The sequence below is a fragment of the Podarcis filfolensis genome (assembly GCF_964270895.1).
Source record: "Podarcis filfolensis genome assembly, chromosome: 11".
NCBI lineage: Eukaryota > Metazoa > Chordata > Lepidosauria > Squamata > Lacertidae > Podarcis > Podarcis filfolensis.
In genome coordinates this window covers 57,413,312-57,431,058 of record NC_139613.1, presented here as the reverse complement: position 1 = coordinate 57,431,058, position 17,747 = coordinate 57,413,312, and positions in this window count along the sequence as shown.

Here is a 17,747-nt window from a genome sequence, read left to right as displayed (position 1 = left end):
TAGATAGAGGTCTGAGCCTGCAAAGGTCTTTTCGGTAGGATTTTGGAAAAGCAGCTAATGTTCAAAATGTATTGGTTTTTCCAAAGAATTTGTTGGCCACATTCTGCCTGAATGAAGGTCGCTGTAATTGGAAAATCTGTAAATGAACTTAATTTGTCTCCAAAAATCCAAAAGTGGATACGAGATCTTTACATGAGAATCCACAAAGAACTGAAGTACATGCATGTCAACAACATTACTTACTGTTTCCTTTCTTCCCAGCTTTCATGAAAAAAGACTAAACAAAACCTGGCTCTGCTGCTCGCATAACCTTAAATAAGACACACACAGACTGTCTAAAGAATCCAATACAGACATTATTGCAGTTTGGAATAAAGCTCACTGTGGACTTCAAAGAAGAATTAATTAGTACACTATGGCTCCCCCCGTTTGCTAAGTAAAATGTTTTAAAATGGTACAGTATAATGTACCAATCTTTTTATTAACCTTCCTTAACTTCAATCAATAATACTAATTAAGTCAATATGGTTGTGCTTTTCAGTTCTTATACTTCCCAGCTGGTTAAAATGACCTGGACTGGAATGCTAGTTTGTATAAGCAAAAATACAGGATTGAGATAGTACAGAGATATTATACAGCTTCCAACAGAGTCGTGGTGAACATTCACGTAACAGGGAATTAGGAATGATGGCAAAGTATTAAAAGTCTAGCCTTGCTACTTCATCTTCTCAGGCTAGTGGCTCATGTAGCCCAACAAACTTTCTGCCAATAGTGAAATACATTTAAAGAGAGCCAGTTCATTGGTGGCATATTTGAAATATCGCCTAGATATGTGAAACAGCGCCAACCTACTAGAAATGTTATAGACATAATCCTGGACACATGTGAAGGCAATTGCTGCACAGTGCACACTGCCATGCTCTAATTACCCTGGAAAAATGCACACTCTTTATCCATGTACAACCCCTTTCAGCTTTTGTTTTAGTGGTGACACAACTATCAGGAAACATATGCCAAAAATTGTGATTGAAGATGGCTTCTTGATGTATCAGGGCACCTACTGATAACACAAACAATCAGACTAGCTGAATACAGAACTTTGACTGTTCTTTGTGACCAGCTGTACTAATAAGCAAGCTTGATGTTGTGGATCACCCCAGGTCATTCCTCGCTTTAATGCTGCTAACCTGCTGGAGCTGTCATTTTATTGTTAGATTTTTGTTTGTAATTCTGGCCAGTTTGTTCTAAAATGCCAGATGTTTTGTACAAAGAAATAAACACATGATCTAGCAGAGATTATAAGAGCTTCAGTTTTTCCCTCTGGAATTTGTTGGTCATGGCCTTCGTGTAGTGATCAAAGTTGGATATGCCTGAAATAAATCAGAACAGCAAAATAGATGGGTTTTGGAAAACAATTTGAGCAAGTAGGGCTATAACACTGAGGTAATTAATCAAACTGTTTAATTGATCAAAGACTTTTAAACACTTATAAAAAATATGGCCCCACCATTCTCTTCCCGGGGTATATGGGGTGCTGGGGGAGGGGTAGTACCTCTGTTGGGGGACATGTGCTCCTTGTGGGGTAGTTTGTTCACCTTTGGTCCCCACCCTGCACTCAGCTCTCACCTGTGGCTCCTAAAACTGTCAGCATGCAAAGGTGGCCACACCTGGGAAACAGCTTCAACTGGCTGGGTAAAACAGGTGAGGGGAGCCGATGGGTCTCAATCCCTAGGTGAGTTAGGGACTTATCCCACCTGTGAAGACAGGCTCTGGCAGATTGAACGGATGAGATCAAAAGAGTGTTTGAGGGTCAAGATGGTGGTTTCTGCATGTGCTGTAGAAGGAAGTGAGGAGCAGGTGGGGCTTGTCAACATTTGTAGCCACTTTAGAAGAAAAACTCTGATCCTAAACCTCCGCTGCCTTGTGGGATATTTTCAGGAATTCGCTTAAGGCAGGCTTCCTCAACCTCGGCCCTCCAGATGTTTTTGGCCTACAACTCCCATGATCCCTAGCTAGCAGGACCAGTGGTCAGGGATGATGGGAATTGTAGTCTCAAAACAGCTGGAGGGCCGAGGTTGAGGAAGCCTGGCTTAAGATAAACTTCTCTTCACAGCATTCCAAATACAATGCATTCAAACACAGCATTTTATGTGCATTAGATTTACAACTTTAACACACCAGGCATGCTTTCACCTTCAAGGAGTGAATGTGGCAGATGTCTAAGAAGATAAGCTGATTTCTTGTGCTTTCAGGCCTGAAAGTTCCTGTTCCTTCCTGTGTCAGGAGAGGGCTTTGAGTCCTGAGCTTATATCAGGAGTGGGGAAACTAACTCCCCACATGATACCGGACTTAAACTGCCACTTGTCCCAGCCAGCATTGGCCAGGCATGATGGGAGTTGTACTTCTCCAGCAATATCTGGAGGCAATCATACCTATATGTATCATACCTGTAATACCTTTTCCTTTACATATTCCTTTACATATCTGTAATACCTGTCTGATACAGTCAGCATAGATCTGTGTACAAATGACAAAATTATTCACCCTATTTGCAAGCAGAAAACTGGGTGGACCATTTCACAGAATTTCTCCGGTGGGAAGGAGAAATTCTCAAGCAGTTTCATGGGCTCACTGACTGTAGTTTAGTTTCTCTCCTACCTAAGGCTTCTCCGCATCCTGTCACTGCCAGTCCTTTAGGATAGCATGAAAGACACAAGCTGAAATCTTACAGATGAGTGCATACTCAAGAAAAGGTCCCCAGGAGTGCAACACAGATTGGGTGATATTTCTTTTTGGCTTGAAATATCTGATGTTCAAACTTAGCTTGAAATGGCAATAGATCAATAAGATGAAAGTATGTCATGTTATTAAGAAAAATCTCAAGATTTCATTTCACTTTTAATTTTTATAATACCTTTCTATATTACTATGCACAAGGCAGCTTACATGCTGAACAAATAACAAAATAGACAGAAAAGATAGACACCTAATAACAATCTGATCCAACACAAAAATAATCCATTAGAATATAAAAGTAAACAGTAAAATTAAATATCATGAAATAATAAACAGTTTACACTTAACAATTACAATAAAGAACTACTAAACTATAATAAAAATAGCAGCCAGTCACAATGCATAAAATATCACAAGACATTCAAAACCATGTAAAAGGATCAAATTCTCCCCTCACATACAAATTTGCAAAAAGGGGGGAGGAACCCCAAAAACTTGTCAAAATCCTCAAAATTTGTCAAAGGAATTTTTAGGGTTAACAACATGACTTCATTGCCACGGAACTGGTGTTTGCTATTTTCATAATGGAAAACAGTGCATACGCACAGTATATTTAAAATTTAGGGACATTATAGGAAAAAAATATTGCTGCATATAAACAGTCTGCAAATGAAAAGCAATCATAATGGGTACTTAATAAAGAGAAACAGAATCATCTTCTCAAAATTATGTGGTCTCTGACTATATGTATTCAACTGTGCTTTGAACATCTGTCTAGCCATTTTGAAGTCCCTGAAACCATCCAGTCACTATAGCATAATTTTAAAGATTTTTCTTCTTTAAAAATGTAACCATCCCCCCTCCCCATTAATTTTAATGCAGTGGCACAGGCCCCTTTGCTACTCTTCTCAAATTTGGCCCAAGGTAAATTAAATGTGACACACAGGATTGATACAGCTAACTTCTGATTTAAATTCCCATTAAAGAGGAAATGTTTATATATTTCACATGAAAGAGGAAATGTTTATATATGGTCTCAGGGTCAGAATGAGTTAATGGGTAACAGTCTCTCTCCTTTGGATATTTTAGTAGATTTTAAAGTGTTGGCATTTGGTTGAATACTACTCAGCACTTGGGCTCTAATTATAGGAGGGAGCTAGTGGGGCCCCTAATAAAATCCATCCATATTTGTTTTATGGATACAATTTTAGGGTGTTCACCACCATGATGATTGTTCTGGATGTTGGTGATAAAGAAATTTTTGAAAATAAACAATAGGTGGGTGTCAGGATTGTGCCATCAGCAGCTCACTGGCTAGTAGCCTAGTGAAATCAGATACTTCCTAGCCCCCAGATGCCTCCCGCTGTCTATGGTGGCTGCTAAGGAATTCCCTCTGTCTCTGTTTGGCTTTCTGCTCCAAGACATGAAGGGCATGCCTGGTTCTAGGAGAAGGAGGGGGCTCTAGCATACTCTCCAGAGACATCATGTCTCTTGGCTGCTATGCTGTTCCTACCACATCTGACTCCTGTCTCTGTTCAGGGCTGGTGCACCTGCCATCTCGCTCCTGTTCTTCATCACCCATTATTTCCCAGCTCCTTTCTTCTTCCGGGGTGTGTCCCATCTCAAACCACCACGATCCTGGATCCATACTCCCTTCCTCTTCCCCCTCCTCATTTGCCCAATCCCTGACAGTGGGATTCTACTAATGAGTCCCACCAATGGAAGTCTGCACAAGGCCTTCTGTGCCATGGGCTTCCCTCCCTCCACTGCAGGATTGGGAGAGTCCTTGCTCTGATGGAACACTTGACATGTGCATGGAACCAAGTATGTTCCCACAGTGGGACATTTACCTCTCCTTCCTGTCCTGCCCGAAATCTGCTTTAGATGGTCAGGGGAACCCCCAGAACAGGTATAGGGAGTGCTTAGAATTTGTTCCCTGTGCATATACCCCCATACAGTGGCACCTCGGGTTAAGTACTTAATTCGTTCCAGAGGTCCGTACTTAACCTGAAACTGTTCTTAACCTGAAACACCACTTTAGCTAATGGGGCCTCCCGCTGCTACCACGCCGTCAGAGCACGATTTCTGTTCTCATCCTGAAGCAAAGTTCTTAACCCAAGGTACTATTTCTGGGTTAGTGGAGTCTGTAACCTGAAGCATATGTAACCTGAAGTGTATGTAACCCGAGGTACCACTGTATTCTGGAGGGCCACAGGCTTTCATAAGAGAGATTGTGAAGGTGGGAGAGGAACTTGACAGGGGCCTGCCAGTTTATGAAATATGTACTATTTCAGTTCTTCCCAAACCCACTGATATCATGTAGACCTTTGAAGTCTGAGCAAATGTTGCATTTGTGGCCTAGCCCAATGGGTTCTGGTACTGCCACTACCAAAGCTCATCCTCTATCTATATCTTCATAGAAATATACGAGTCCTTTTGCCTGTTCAGACAAGCAAGTTTATTAGGGGTTTGGTGGAGCTACACACAGTCTTGTTCATTTATTATAGCAGTGATTTCTATTGAACTTCCATTCCCTCCACACACTCTGACAAGTTCATTTTGGGCAAAGTATTCCTTGTTTGTTTTTTTGGCCTCATTACAAAATATAATGAACTCTACTTTACCATGGAAGCAATGTGCTTTCCCCATATGTTCTGATATATTTTCCACTTGGATTAAGGAAAATTAGCTCTAGGGAAAGTCAAACAAGGCTCATTTGGATGAGATCTAAACATGAAGAGAAATAATGAATGCCTCAGTTTTGCCAATTCTTGAATGTGCCAGACATATTTTCTTTCCTCTAGCTGTCTAGATAACAATTCAGTGGCAAGATGGCAAAAGCTAACTCACTTGAGAGTGATTAGACAGGGACCTTTCCATATGAAAAGTTAGCAGACCAGATGGCCTCCTACATTTGGACAAGTCTCTTGCACTTTTTTTTCCCAGTGTACTGATGCCCCAGTTAAGTTTATTAGGTGATGTGAACTGGTGTATTTTTCCTGGAACAAAAACAACTGAAGCCACACTAATTGAAAGCAAATTACATTCTGGTTCTTGATAGATAAATGTTTTAAGATACCCAGGAAAGGGGTGGATTTCTGTTTTCTAAAAGTATACAGGCACTGCTGCTTCTGTTCTATGATTTCAGTCCAGAGGTGGACTTAGGAAACAAGGTTCAGAAAAGGACCACATGCAATGGACCCAGGTTGATCATTGGGATGTGTGTTCCGCATTGCAAGACAGATGGAAGGTGCATCTCCATCTGCACCATGCAAAGCTTCCACTAGATTGCATTTGGCTGTGGATGCACATCTGATTCTGATCCCCATCTGTCAGAAGCTGTGTGTGCTGTTCCAGATGCAGGGGAGCTGCGGGTACAGCACAGATCGCCTGTATTAGGTGGGTGTCATTTCAAGAAGTAACCAGTTTTGGGTGCTGATCCTGATTAGTACTGGTATTTGATTGGTTAAGAAAAATAATAATATTGATCTGTTTCCCAGTCAAATAGCCTGGTGTTTAAAGCATTACTTCATTAGAAGAATGAGCAAAGAACTGTGCCAAAAACAACACTACAAACATCTGGGAAGTCCCAGAATTCAATTCCTCTCAGAGTTTTTCTTTGATTCCATCCCCAGTATGTTTTTTCATAGTCTTCTATGGATTTCCTGAACTGCCCCTTTTGTGGCTTATTCAATAGACATATTTTTGAAAGATGAGTTGTCTTCATTTTTGGACTCTCACCCTAGCTTTTCACCATGTCTTAATATCTTTGTCAGTCATCTTGGCCTTGTACTTAATTTATTTCTCTTCACATCTACTTTTGTTCTTCTCTAGCTGCACATTGAGGCCTGCTTTTCTGTTTTCCATATTTAATATTTACGAGAACGGATGAATATTTAAAAGTCTGTAGTTCCACTGGGTCCATCACTCTCACAGCTACAATGTAAAAAAATATAAAATCACCCCAACGTATTTTGCATTAGGTCCACCAGAGACACAGCAAGTTGTTTGCCAGAGATTTGAACTCTGCTGAACAAGCCCCTGGAAGGCAGACTGTCTTGGAAAAGCTTGTGAATATCCTGCCGCTGTTTCACTAGCCAGAGCTGAGATGAAAAGCAAACCTGAAAGCTGCCAGTCTTTCTCCATATATCAAACCTGATTTGAAGCGCCAGGCAAGGACTAATACAGACCTAACATATTCAGGGCATTCTTGTCAATTTTAAAGGGCATCTCACCTCTCTTCAAATACTTCCTTTCTAAATATAAGTTTAGGGTGTTTTCGTTATTAGATTTATTTCCCAACCTTCACCTAAGGGTCCAACAGTGGATACAGCAAAATAAAATACAGCATTAACAACAGTTAAAAAAAAAAATCAAACATCTCCAGCAAGGTGCTGGGAAATTTGCTAAGCTAATGTTTTTCAGATTCATCAACATCAGGCTGGCTTTTAAATTAGGATTCTAAAGGTCCAGATTCTGACAAATATGCTTTGGATATATCCCATCTTCATTGCTTGCTTTTTTCACACGCTGAACACAGGTACAAGCTATCTCTGCACATACATTCAGTGTTTGGGGCCCAAACCTATGGAACTCTCTTCTGATGGAACTTACACTAGTACCCACCTTGAGGAACTTCAGGTGCATGGCATTATGCGCACAGCTTAGAAATGCTAATGATTGCCTTTTTTTAAAAAAAGTCCAAATGTTTGTGTGAAACAGTGTACACTTGTTGAGGTGTGAACATAGACTGTACTCTTGTTGAACAATGCATATAAATAACTGTAGAAGTGAACAGTTCAACTATCTGTGTACACAAACTGTACTCTCGTTTAATGCATATGTATGAACAGCTATTATATGTACTTTCTTTCAGCAAAGAATTTTTCACTTTGCCCAACTGTTCACCAACATACTATGGAGTTGGGGGCTAGAGGAGGAAAATACAGCTTTTTGGCCTCACGGTCCCTTGATTGTTGATGTACTTTCATACACTCAGGGATTCAACATCTAAACTTGACAGAGGTTTGTAATACACATTCCCAATTTCCTACAGTTCTGCGTGCACTAAAACTCTAATCTCTGTTTGGGCTATTGTGTGGTTACCATAATAAAAGATGGGCTTGGACTCATAAAGAAAAATGAGGAAGAGAGACTGGCTCATCAAGGGTAGATTGTCCCCCACCAAGCACAAGTTAATTCCCACTGGCTTCAAAAGCTTTTGCTCAATGAGTCTTACTTGTGTCCTGTGGTGGGATAATAGACAGGCTTTTCTAAACTCTTGTAGATCTAATTTGCACTTGGAATGAAATATCCTGCTTTCCAGACAGAATTGGTGTTGCTGTATGTTTGACTTCTTGATGGAACAAATAATAAGTATGACTCCTCATAAATGTCACTGCTAGTATCTATTCCCAGTCAGCTATCAAATCCACTGGAATATTTCACCCTATAACAATTGGCTGGAATTTTAAATGCAGTTAATTTAAATGATGGGTAGGCAAGCACACTTATCTCCAGATGTTTTGATGCCTTTTCAGCATAGAAATTCTATTGGGGGTGGGTGGGTGTCTCTGTATTATATTCACTACATAGAGCTTGCTTGAAACAGCACCCCAGTGTTGTCATCTCCATACTGCTGTGACTCATATAGCATAACATAAAACTCCTGGATTGGCTAGAAATACTTGAAGCAACTGAAGAGGACAGGACAATAACCTATTGTTGGAAATGATAAAGAAACAGATTTTGGCTTACTTATTGATGGTAAGAGCTGTTCAACAGTGGAACCGACTGCCTTGGATAGTTGGGGGGGGGGTGGTTTCTCCTTTTCTGAAAGGGTTTAAACAGGTGCTGAATGATTATCGTGGCTGTGAGACCTGGAAGTCCTGCTCCCTGCCTTGCAGGCCTTTTCCCACCTGGCTTGAGAGTGAAGGAACATGATTGGCTCCAGCTACAAAAGCTGAAGGCTGCTAAGCAGACTATTGGGCTGGAGTATTGTTTATGGAGAGTTGTTGGGAAGGTTGTTGCTGTTGTTGATAATATTTTGTATCATGATTTTAGATTTTACTATTTATGTGGAAATTTTTCCATTTGGTTGTGTATTTTTTGGTGTTTTATTTATCATATGACTACTTTTGTTATGTTTGTAATTGTGCATTTTTTCCATCTTTTAAGCTGCCTTGAGCATGGTTTGAATTATGGAAAGGCGACATACAAATAAAAGTATGTATGTATGTATGTATGTATGTATGTGTATATTGCAGGGATGTTGTAGTTGCATCCTTCATTGAGCAGAGGGTTGGACTAGATGAATTTAAAGATCCCCAAACTGAAATCAAGCATTTGCCAATGGCTTCACAGGAACGCTTTGCTTCGTTATTTATTTCGCTTTGGAGGCCTCCAGGCCTTAGAACTTCATTGGGGCACTCTTGGTCCTGGTGGGATTGAGACGGTTGCGGGGGGGCGGAGGCTCCACACAGCCTCTTTGCTTGTTGTTTTGGGCTCCCCGGGCTCCCCATTGATCATGGTGGTGGCGGTGATGGTGGAGCAGGGACCAGCCAAGCAGCTCAGTTGGTGCTGGAGGTTCCTAGGAGTTCAGTGTGGCCATTTGCCTCGTTGGAAGTCCAGTAATTGCTATTCATCACCTGGTATACTAAGCAGGCACTGGAGGAAACATTTTGTTCAAGCTAACATAGGAACAGCAGTTCAGGAGAAGCCTCCAAACTGAGTCTGAAGGATGTCTGAAAATGCCCTCAGTTATTCACTGGCTTTGTAAACATCATGCCCATGTGACATGCACATTCTGTCATACAATAGTTAAGTGTTTGCCTGGATGGCCGTAATTAAAGCAATGTAAGTATTTCTTTTATGAGGCTACTGTTTATAAAGGTTTGTTGAAGCTGTTAAAGTTTTGACATATGCATGTTCTTCTTCTGTAGTAAATTCTGTTATGGCTTCTTCTTTTTAATGTGGCTTCTCCAATTTTGGAAACAGCATGAATAGAACATAAAAAGAGCCTGGGTTTGTTGTATGCTTGTTTATGTGCTCCCATAAAACTCAATAATGCATTTGTTTATGAAAATGGAATTTGGAGGACAATTAGCCCGTAATGTGTACATAAAGAAAAATATGTTCAAGACTTTGAGGTTACAACAGCTGCTGTGCATTTCCAATAACCTTGGTTGTAACCAGTTTGAAAGTTACTGTTTTGCTGATACATTATACTGATGTAAATATATATTGTATAGCACATAGTGTAAATAACTCATTTTCACCAAGGTCACTGCATGTACTGTATGTAGGAGCACTTTTTCAGAGATTGACTCAAATACAGCACACCTTGTACTGGTTGCAGAACGTAACTCTCTCACATACAAACACTGGCACAACAACCACTCATTTAAGTTGGGTATTCACAGGCCCAATGAATGAATGAATGGTTTGGAAACATCAGAGGCTGTAGCATTACTGAAATCAAGCTGGTGTGAAACCACTCACAAGCTGGTCTAGAGGATCTGCATATATATATATATATATATATATATATATATATATATATATATATGTGTGTGTGTGTGTGTGTGTGTGTGTGTTTCTTAAAAATGGGACATCGATACTGGTAGTAACTTGGGTGCATTTGACCACAAAGGGACTATATTGAACCCCACTTGAACAGGGAATTCTTGTTTCTGTCTACTAAGGGGACCAATATTACAATGAAGGATGCTTGTGTGTACAGAGAGTGTTCGTTCTCGTGCAGAAAGCCTTCTCCGTGGGGTGTTAACAAAATACTCTTGCATGGAGCCTTGCCATGTTGTCTGTGGCCGTTGGCTGCTCCCCTGTCCACCGCAGAGCATCACGGGTTCCCAGTGGACCCATTTTGAATTCCAGCCAAGCTGTGGTGACCTGGGGGGGTCCTTGAGAATGGACCTGGAGACTGCAGTCTTCACTCTGGTCTGCTCTCCAGGCATAAAAGCTGGCCAGCCTGCATTCTACACCTCAGTCAAAAGTAGAGTCCTCCAAGGATTGTTACCTGACAATTCTGCTCATTGGCTTCAACCAGCAAGTGTCATCAGATGGGTTTAGGTATGGTATTGTCTTAGATGCTGCTCAAATGTCTACTTGTCATCCCAACAATGTTCACAAGTGCACAACCCTTCCTTGCTATTCCAGGCTACAGCTGGCACAGAATGATTTCCAATAAGGTACTTTGCCCAGTTTTCTCCCTAAGGCCATTTTGTGAACCTGATAATGCTTTTCCTTCTCTGTGCCACTCAGTTTGAACAGTTTGGCTGACCATTGCTCTTTTCGTTGGAACTAGCCCTGGCTGTTCACAGCCAGAGGTCATCTTCCTGCCAAATTCTAAATGAGGTTGTCTCTTCCTCCCCCTGGACTCCTGGACATTCTTTACCAGCCACGCTCCCATGCTCACACAGCTTATTTTTTAAAGTTTGTCATGATTTTAAAATCTAATTAGATTTTCCTTGTTTCACATTGGTTTTTATCCCCTTCACTGGTCTGATTGATTTCTTCAAAATTCTAATTCCCCGTGTTCTGCGTCTGCCAACTACTGTATATTGTTTACCAGTAGGACCCTTCCGCATTTTAGCTTGTCATGGTGGAATTCTTCAATAATCCATTCAAGTTCTTCTCATTTTATATTTCATTTGGGAACCAACTGTGCTTTACATGTTGTAAATGCAAAGGCCAAGACCACATAGAAGAATAAGATTTTCCTTTTGTACACTAATTAGTTGTCTATGCAGTACCAAAAAAAACCCCATGGTATGTTAGGTTAAACTCTTGCCTGAAGACTTTATAGTCTTTACAGTTTCAAGAGAAGAAGTTATTATATTTCATACCCTCCAACATTTCTCCAATGAAAATAGGGATGTCCCATTCCATAATTATAATTTTACTATTTATTCCCCACACATCTTATTGGGTTGCTCCAGCCACTCTAGGTAGCTTCCAACATAGATAAAAACATCATAAAACATCAAACATTTAAAAAACTTTCCCTATACAGCATTGCCTTCAGATGGCTCAGGGGTCAGATAATTCCATACCCTCCAACAATTCTCCAATGAAACTAGGAGTGTCCTAAGGAAAAGTGAGACATTCCAGGATCAACTCAGAAGCTAGGATGGCTTCTCTAAATCAGGGACGTCCCTGAAAAATAGGGACACTGGGAGGGTCTGGTATTTGAGATACTATCTGATAACCATACAGTAATGTAAATGGTTGCATAACCCCACTGTTACTGGTTACTGAAATATTTCTCTCAGCATATTTTTTTCATTTTCTCAGACCCTATGAACAGCAGCAGAGGCCGTGCTGGTGCTGTGACTGGTAGTTGCCCAGTTGACTGACCCATAGCAGGGCCTTCTCTGTGGGGGTTCCACAATTGTGGAATTCCCCTCCTGCATCTGTTTCCCACATTATTAGCATTCAGGGAACTTTAAAACATCCCTGTTCACTCAAATACACTGTTCGTGGCAGCTCTGAAATCATTGGTTGAGCATGTCATTACTTTAAACTCTTTTTAGAATGCTTTTAATTATATTGAGGAAGAGCATGATGATGATGATATCATCCCACTTTAATCATGTCCACTTTTCACTGAATGACAGGACTGGAGCCCCCTCACCCAGTGGCGTAGCGTGGGGGGTGCAGGGGGGCCAGCCGCACCTGGCGCAACATCTGGGGGGGGGAGCGCACTCGCACTTGCAGCTCTCTGCCCCTACTAAAATCCACAGGTTAGGGGGCGCAAATTACTTGCCTTGCCCCGGATGCTGACAACCCACGCTATGCCACTGCCCTCACCCATATGTTCTGAAGAGAGGATAGGTGTAAAGAGTGTGAGAGAGTGGCTGATATAGGTTCCTTTCCCCCAATGGGACAACTAGTTTGGGACCATGCGTGCACCACAGCTGTCAACTTTCAGATTTGAAAATAAGGGATCAGCAGCCTCGAAAATAAGGGATCAGCAGCCTCACCTGTCCCGGGGACAGTCTACGGGATAACTAACAATCCGAGATAGCAGTGGGAAGCAGCGGGAAACGGCGCTGGAATAAGGGAATTTCCCGCAAAAAAAGGGAAGGTTGACAAGCTATGGCCCGCACCATTGTTTTGGTCTGGTCTCTTTTCCTTCTGTTTTGGGTGTGGCAGCCATTTTGTGTTATTCCTTATCCCCATGGTAGCCATATCCTGTTATGTTACACCCTCATGTCTGACATTTTGTGTTACACTACACAGCAACTGTAGCAATTTTGTGTCTGACACTCACAGCCCTTTCTCAAAATTCGAATTGGGCCCTGTTGGCTGCAAAAGAATGGCAACCCCCTTTTAAAGGACTAGTTAGGTGAGAATCAGTCAACACAGGAAAACCTGTGTTTTCAGCCTCCTTGCAGTGATTGCAAAATGGAGTTATCTAGTTTATTAATTATTTTATGTTGGTAGAAGGAACTTCAGCCTGTCACTGCAGTGGTACTTCAGGTTACATATGCTTCAGGTTACAGACTCTGCTAATCCAGAAATTGTGCTTCAGGTTAAGAACTTTGCATGAGGATGAGAACAGAAATCGTGCTCCAGCGGTGCGGCAGCAGCAGGAGGCCCCATTAGCTAAAGTGGTGCTTCAGGTTAAGAACAGTTTCAGGTTAAGAACGGACCTCTGGAATGAATTAAGTTCTTAACCTGAGGTACCACTGTACTTCCTTCACAACTGGCCTTTGAAAACAGCTTCCAGCCACCAAATAATTAAACCAATAAGCATAAGAAAAGAGGCAAGTGAACAAATTAAGTAAGAATCTTTATTTTTAGAAAGGCCACACACCCTCTCTGGTGGGTGCCACTGCAGGCTGGCATTCCCCTGCACGCCGGGATCCAACATGGGAAGTCCAAGAAACTGTTTTCCAGGAAGCAAAGGAAGTCACAGGGCTGAGCTTGCTGCCTAGGTAACTGATCCCGCCCTCTAGCCTAATCATCGAATCATGAGCAGGCATGGGCCACCAGGGGGGTGTTAACCTGCCTCTGCAGTACAGTGGTACCTCGGGTTACAGACCCTTCAGGTTACAGACTCCACTAACCCAGAAATAGTACCTTGGGTTAAGAACTTTGCTTCAGGATGAGAACAGAAATTGTGCGGCAGCAGCGGGAGGCCCCATTAGCTAAAGTGGTGCTTCAGGTTAAGAAGAGTTTTAGGTTAAGAACGGACCTCCAGAACGAATTAAGCTCTTAACCTGAGGTACCACTGTATATATAAATGATGGGAGAGCCAACAAAAAGTGGTTGCAGAGCAAGCCATGGGCCTATGTTTAGAAAATATTTGCTTTCTACAAAATAAAGGATCCAAATCACTTACCCCAAATGATTTCATTTGATCGTTTTGCCTTTGCTGTCTAACACTAAATACATTTTAATCTTCTGGTCAGAAAAAAAATGACTTCTTCCCCCCATATCATTTTATTTTTGAGAGTAGTTTTGCATCATTAGTCACTCAGTCACTGCCTGCCTGATTCTCTGCTTTTGCTTTTTGATACATTCACTTGCACAAAAACACCATCCTCCGGGGATTAATAGATGTTTCTTGGTACCACCAAAGAATGACATCGCACACTCTTAAAGCATACTGCCTCAGGACTTCTTCTTCTTTCTTTTTTTCAAAAAAGAAACAGCTCCTGTCTAGGACTGAATTTGTCTAGATTTTTTTAGGTTTGTTTTGTTGTTCTGCTAGTTTCCACTTTGTGTACTGCAAAGGCTCTGGACTCTGCCTTCAAGGTGCCTGCAGAATTGTTCTTTGTTCGAAAGGCTGCAGATTCACAGAACACTTCAATCATCACCAGCTCAGTGAAGTTTTCAGCCACTTATCAGTAGGATCACAGCTTTAGCTTTGCAAAAGAAAGAATGAAGAGCAAAGAAGAAGAAGCTTCTTTTCCTGGCATCATGCCACAGTTTCTTTGTGTTCTTCCTTCTTATGCAAACATACCTAGACTATTCCTTTATGACAAGCCCAATGGTTCTGAAAATACCATGCAACTTTCATCGGAAAATGTGTGTCTTAGGATTTGAAAACGTGCAAAAATAAATGAGAGGAGGTTTGACTTCTAGGTGTGATCTGAAAGTGCCTGGCAAATTTGTGGCCCCATTTACAGGGGTGAGTTTGAGAGACTATTTCAGTGTGAGTGGAGTCTTCAGATATTTCAGTTGCTGTTACTTTTTCAGAAGAAAAATCATTTTTTTTCACTAAAAAACCCAACTTTTCAAACAGATAACAAACGATATCCTCTCACCTGTAGCTTCCTGGTAGCTGCCATTTCCCTTTAGGATACACCAGATGTAGCATCGCTCTGGGGCATTCTGGAGGGGGGAAACTGGCTGCCGCAGTATAATAGTAGCCTGCAATGTTGAGGAGTCAGGTCCATGTTTTACATTTATTACGGTTCCCCAGAGTCTGGCATAGTTCTATTCCAGTCTTGCAAAACAGCTCTAAAGCCCAGGCTCTGGAGCATTTGGGGCTTTTCTCATGCCTAATACTTTGGTCACCATCCTCTGTCCAAAGAGTACATCTTACACTACCCTTAAATAGGGTCAAAATAGCTGCACTGACAGAAAAATTCCACTGGCATTTGGAAAACTACAGGTGAAACTTGGAAAATTAGAATATCGTGGAAAATTATTCTCAGAGGTCCAATATTGCTCTATTTGCAATCCTTGTTTTGCTGATTACATTTAATATTCCAATTTTCTGAGATTGTTAATTTGGGGTTTTTATCAGCTGTACCCCATAATCATCACAATTATAACAAATATAGGCTTGACATATTTCGCTTTGAATGTCATGAGTCTATCTCATATATTAGTTTCACCTTTTAAGTTGAATTACTGAAATAAATGAACTTTTCCACAATATTCTAATTTTCCGAGTTTAACCTGTAGGCCTTTCCTCTCTTGCCCCTTGTATTAAGCACATCAGGCAGGGGAAAGATGGGAAGGAGAAAACGATAGGATCACCCTTGTTCCCTCTTGCTGTGTCTAGAGAATCCTCACCAATGTTGCTGCAGCATGGGGACTTTGGTTGAAAGTACAGGTGTGCTGAAATCTGTTCTCCAGCTCTTGGGAGGAATTTATTTTTCTGCCTTGTCCTCAGAATTTCTTAAGAATTTCAGTCAGGGTGGCGTTTTATACTGTTGTGAAGTAAGCAACGGCGGTGGTTGGCTTTGTTTGTTTCAGTCAACATTACTCCAGCACTCTGCACGCTCCTCAGATGCCTACACTTCCTGATCTGAAAAAATCCCATGGGAAGAGTTACAAACACAAAAATAACACAACACAGGAAAAAATGACAGCATTGATAGAGAATACAAATATAGCATTGGTGTATCTGGAGGGAAAATAAAAAAGATCAAACTAAATATATCTAGTAATGCCAACCATGTACTCTGAAACTCTGTTTGCACTGATGAATAGTTGTCTGCTTTGTTATTAAAAGTTATTAAAAGGATGTGTTTTCAAGGAGAAGCATCATTTAAATTGCTTATATTTTGCTAGAAAATGACAAAGTAACACTATTCCATTGCTTGATATCTGTTGTGGCTCCCTGTTTGCAGAATTCTCTCTTCAGGGAGGTTCACCTGGTGTCTTCATTTTATATTTTTAGGCACCAGGCAAAAAAGTTCCTCTTCAACCAGGCCTTGGGCTGATTAATATTCTACAGCCTTTTAAATGTGCCTGGAGGAAGGGGACTATTGTTTTGCTGTTTTGCTTTACTTATTTACTTGTTTTTATTCTGTGAACCACCCTGAGATCTTATAATGAAGGGTGGTATATAGTGGTACCTCGGGTTACATACACTTCAGGTTACATACGCTTCAGGTTACAGACTCCGCTAACCCAGAAATATTACCTCAGGTTAAGAACTTTGCTTCAGGATGAGAACAGAAATCGTGCTCCGGCGGCGTAGCAGCAGCAGGAGGCCCCATTAGCTAAAGTGGTGCTTCAGGTTAAGAACAGTTTCAGGTTAAGAACGGACCTCCGGAACGAATTAAATACGTAACCAGAGGTACCACTGTATATATAAATAAATATTCATGTCCATAATAGTATATAAACAAATTGTATTGGGTTTCTGAAAATCTGAATTCTGGAAGCTATCAAGGGAATACCTATAACAATAGGTGGAGGTTCAAGCTGTATGTTTGGTGATATATTGGACCAAAGCAGATCCTCTATTTTATATTGTTCATGTACAGACTGATCAAATTTTGTCCTGAATTTCTTTCTTTCTTTCTTTCTTTCTTTCTTTCTTTCTTTCTTTCTTTCTTTCACATAACTGGTACTGAAGGCTTATAGAAAGCTTTTGATAGCACAATTGTTATTAAATTCAACCTTATCTTTATTTTGGCACTAAATTCTCACCAATATTAACAACAATTTATGCATCAAGAACAGCACACGTATGATTCAATAATATAGACATATGTGTCATTAATTTAAACATGGGAACAAAACAATGCTGTTCATTGTATTCATTACTTTTTATATTAGTTGTTGAATTTTGAGCAAACAAGCTGAGAGAAAACTTGGCAATACAAAATTTTGGTATAGCACTAGTTGAAAGGGAAGGGTTTGGGGGACACTGGGCAAGTATGTCGGTGACTTCCAGATATCACATGGCTACAAATATTCGCTGAACTTTAAAAAGTGCAATTTGGCTTCTTTTCTAAGCCGAGTCTAGAGAGAACAGGTGGGAGCTCACCCATCTCTAGTTATTAGAATTGTTATATCTAAGGAGTAGCTATATACGGTGGCTTAATTCCAGATAAACACAAAGTGGAAGCCAATATTTACAATGAAACTTTTGTTTATCCCTGTAAAGCAACAGCATCTCATTAAAAGCAGCTTGGCATGCCATGCAAGGCAGCTGCTGCTCAGCCAAAGAAAACAAAATCTCCCACATGCACAGTCTATTGCACATGTGTAAAGTCTCTCTGAATTGGGGTCAGTGATTT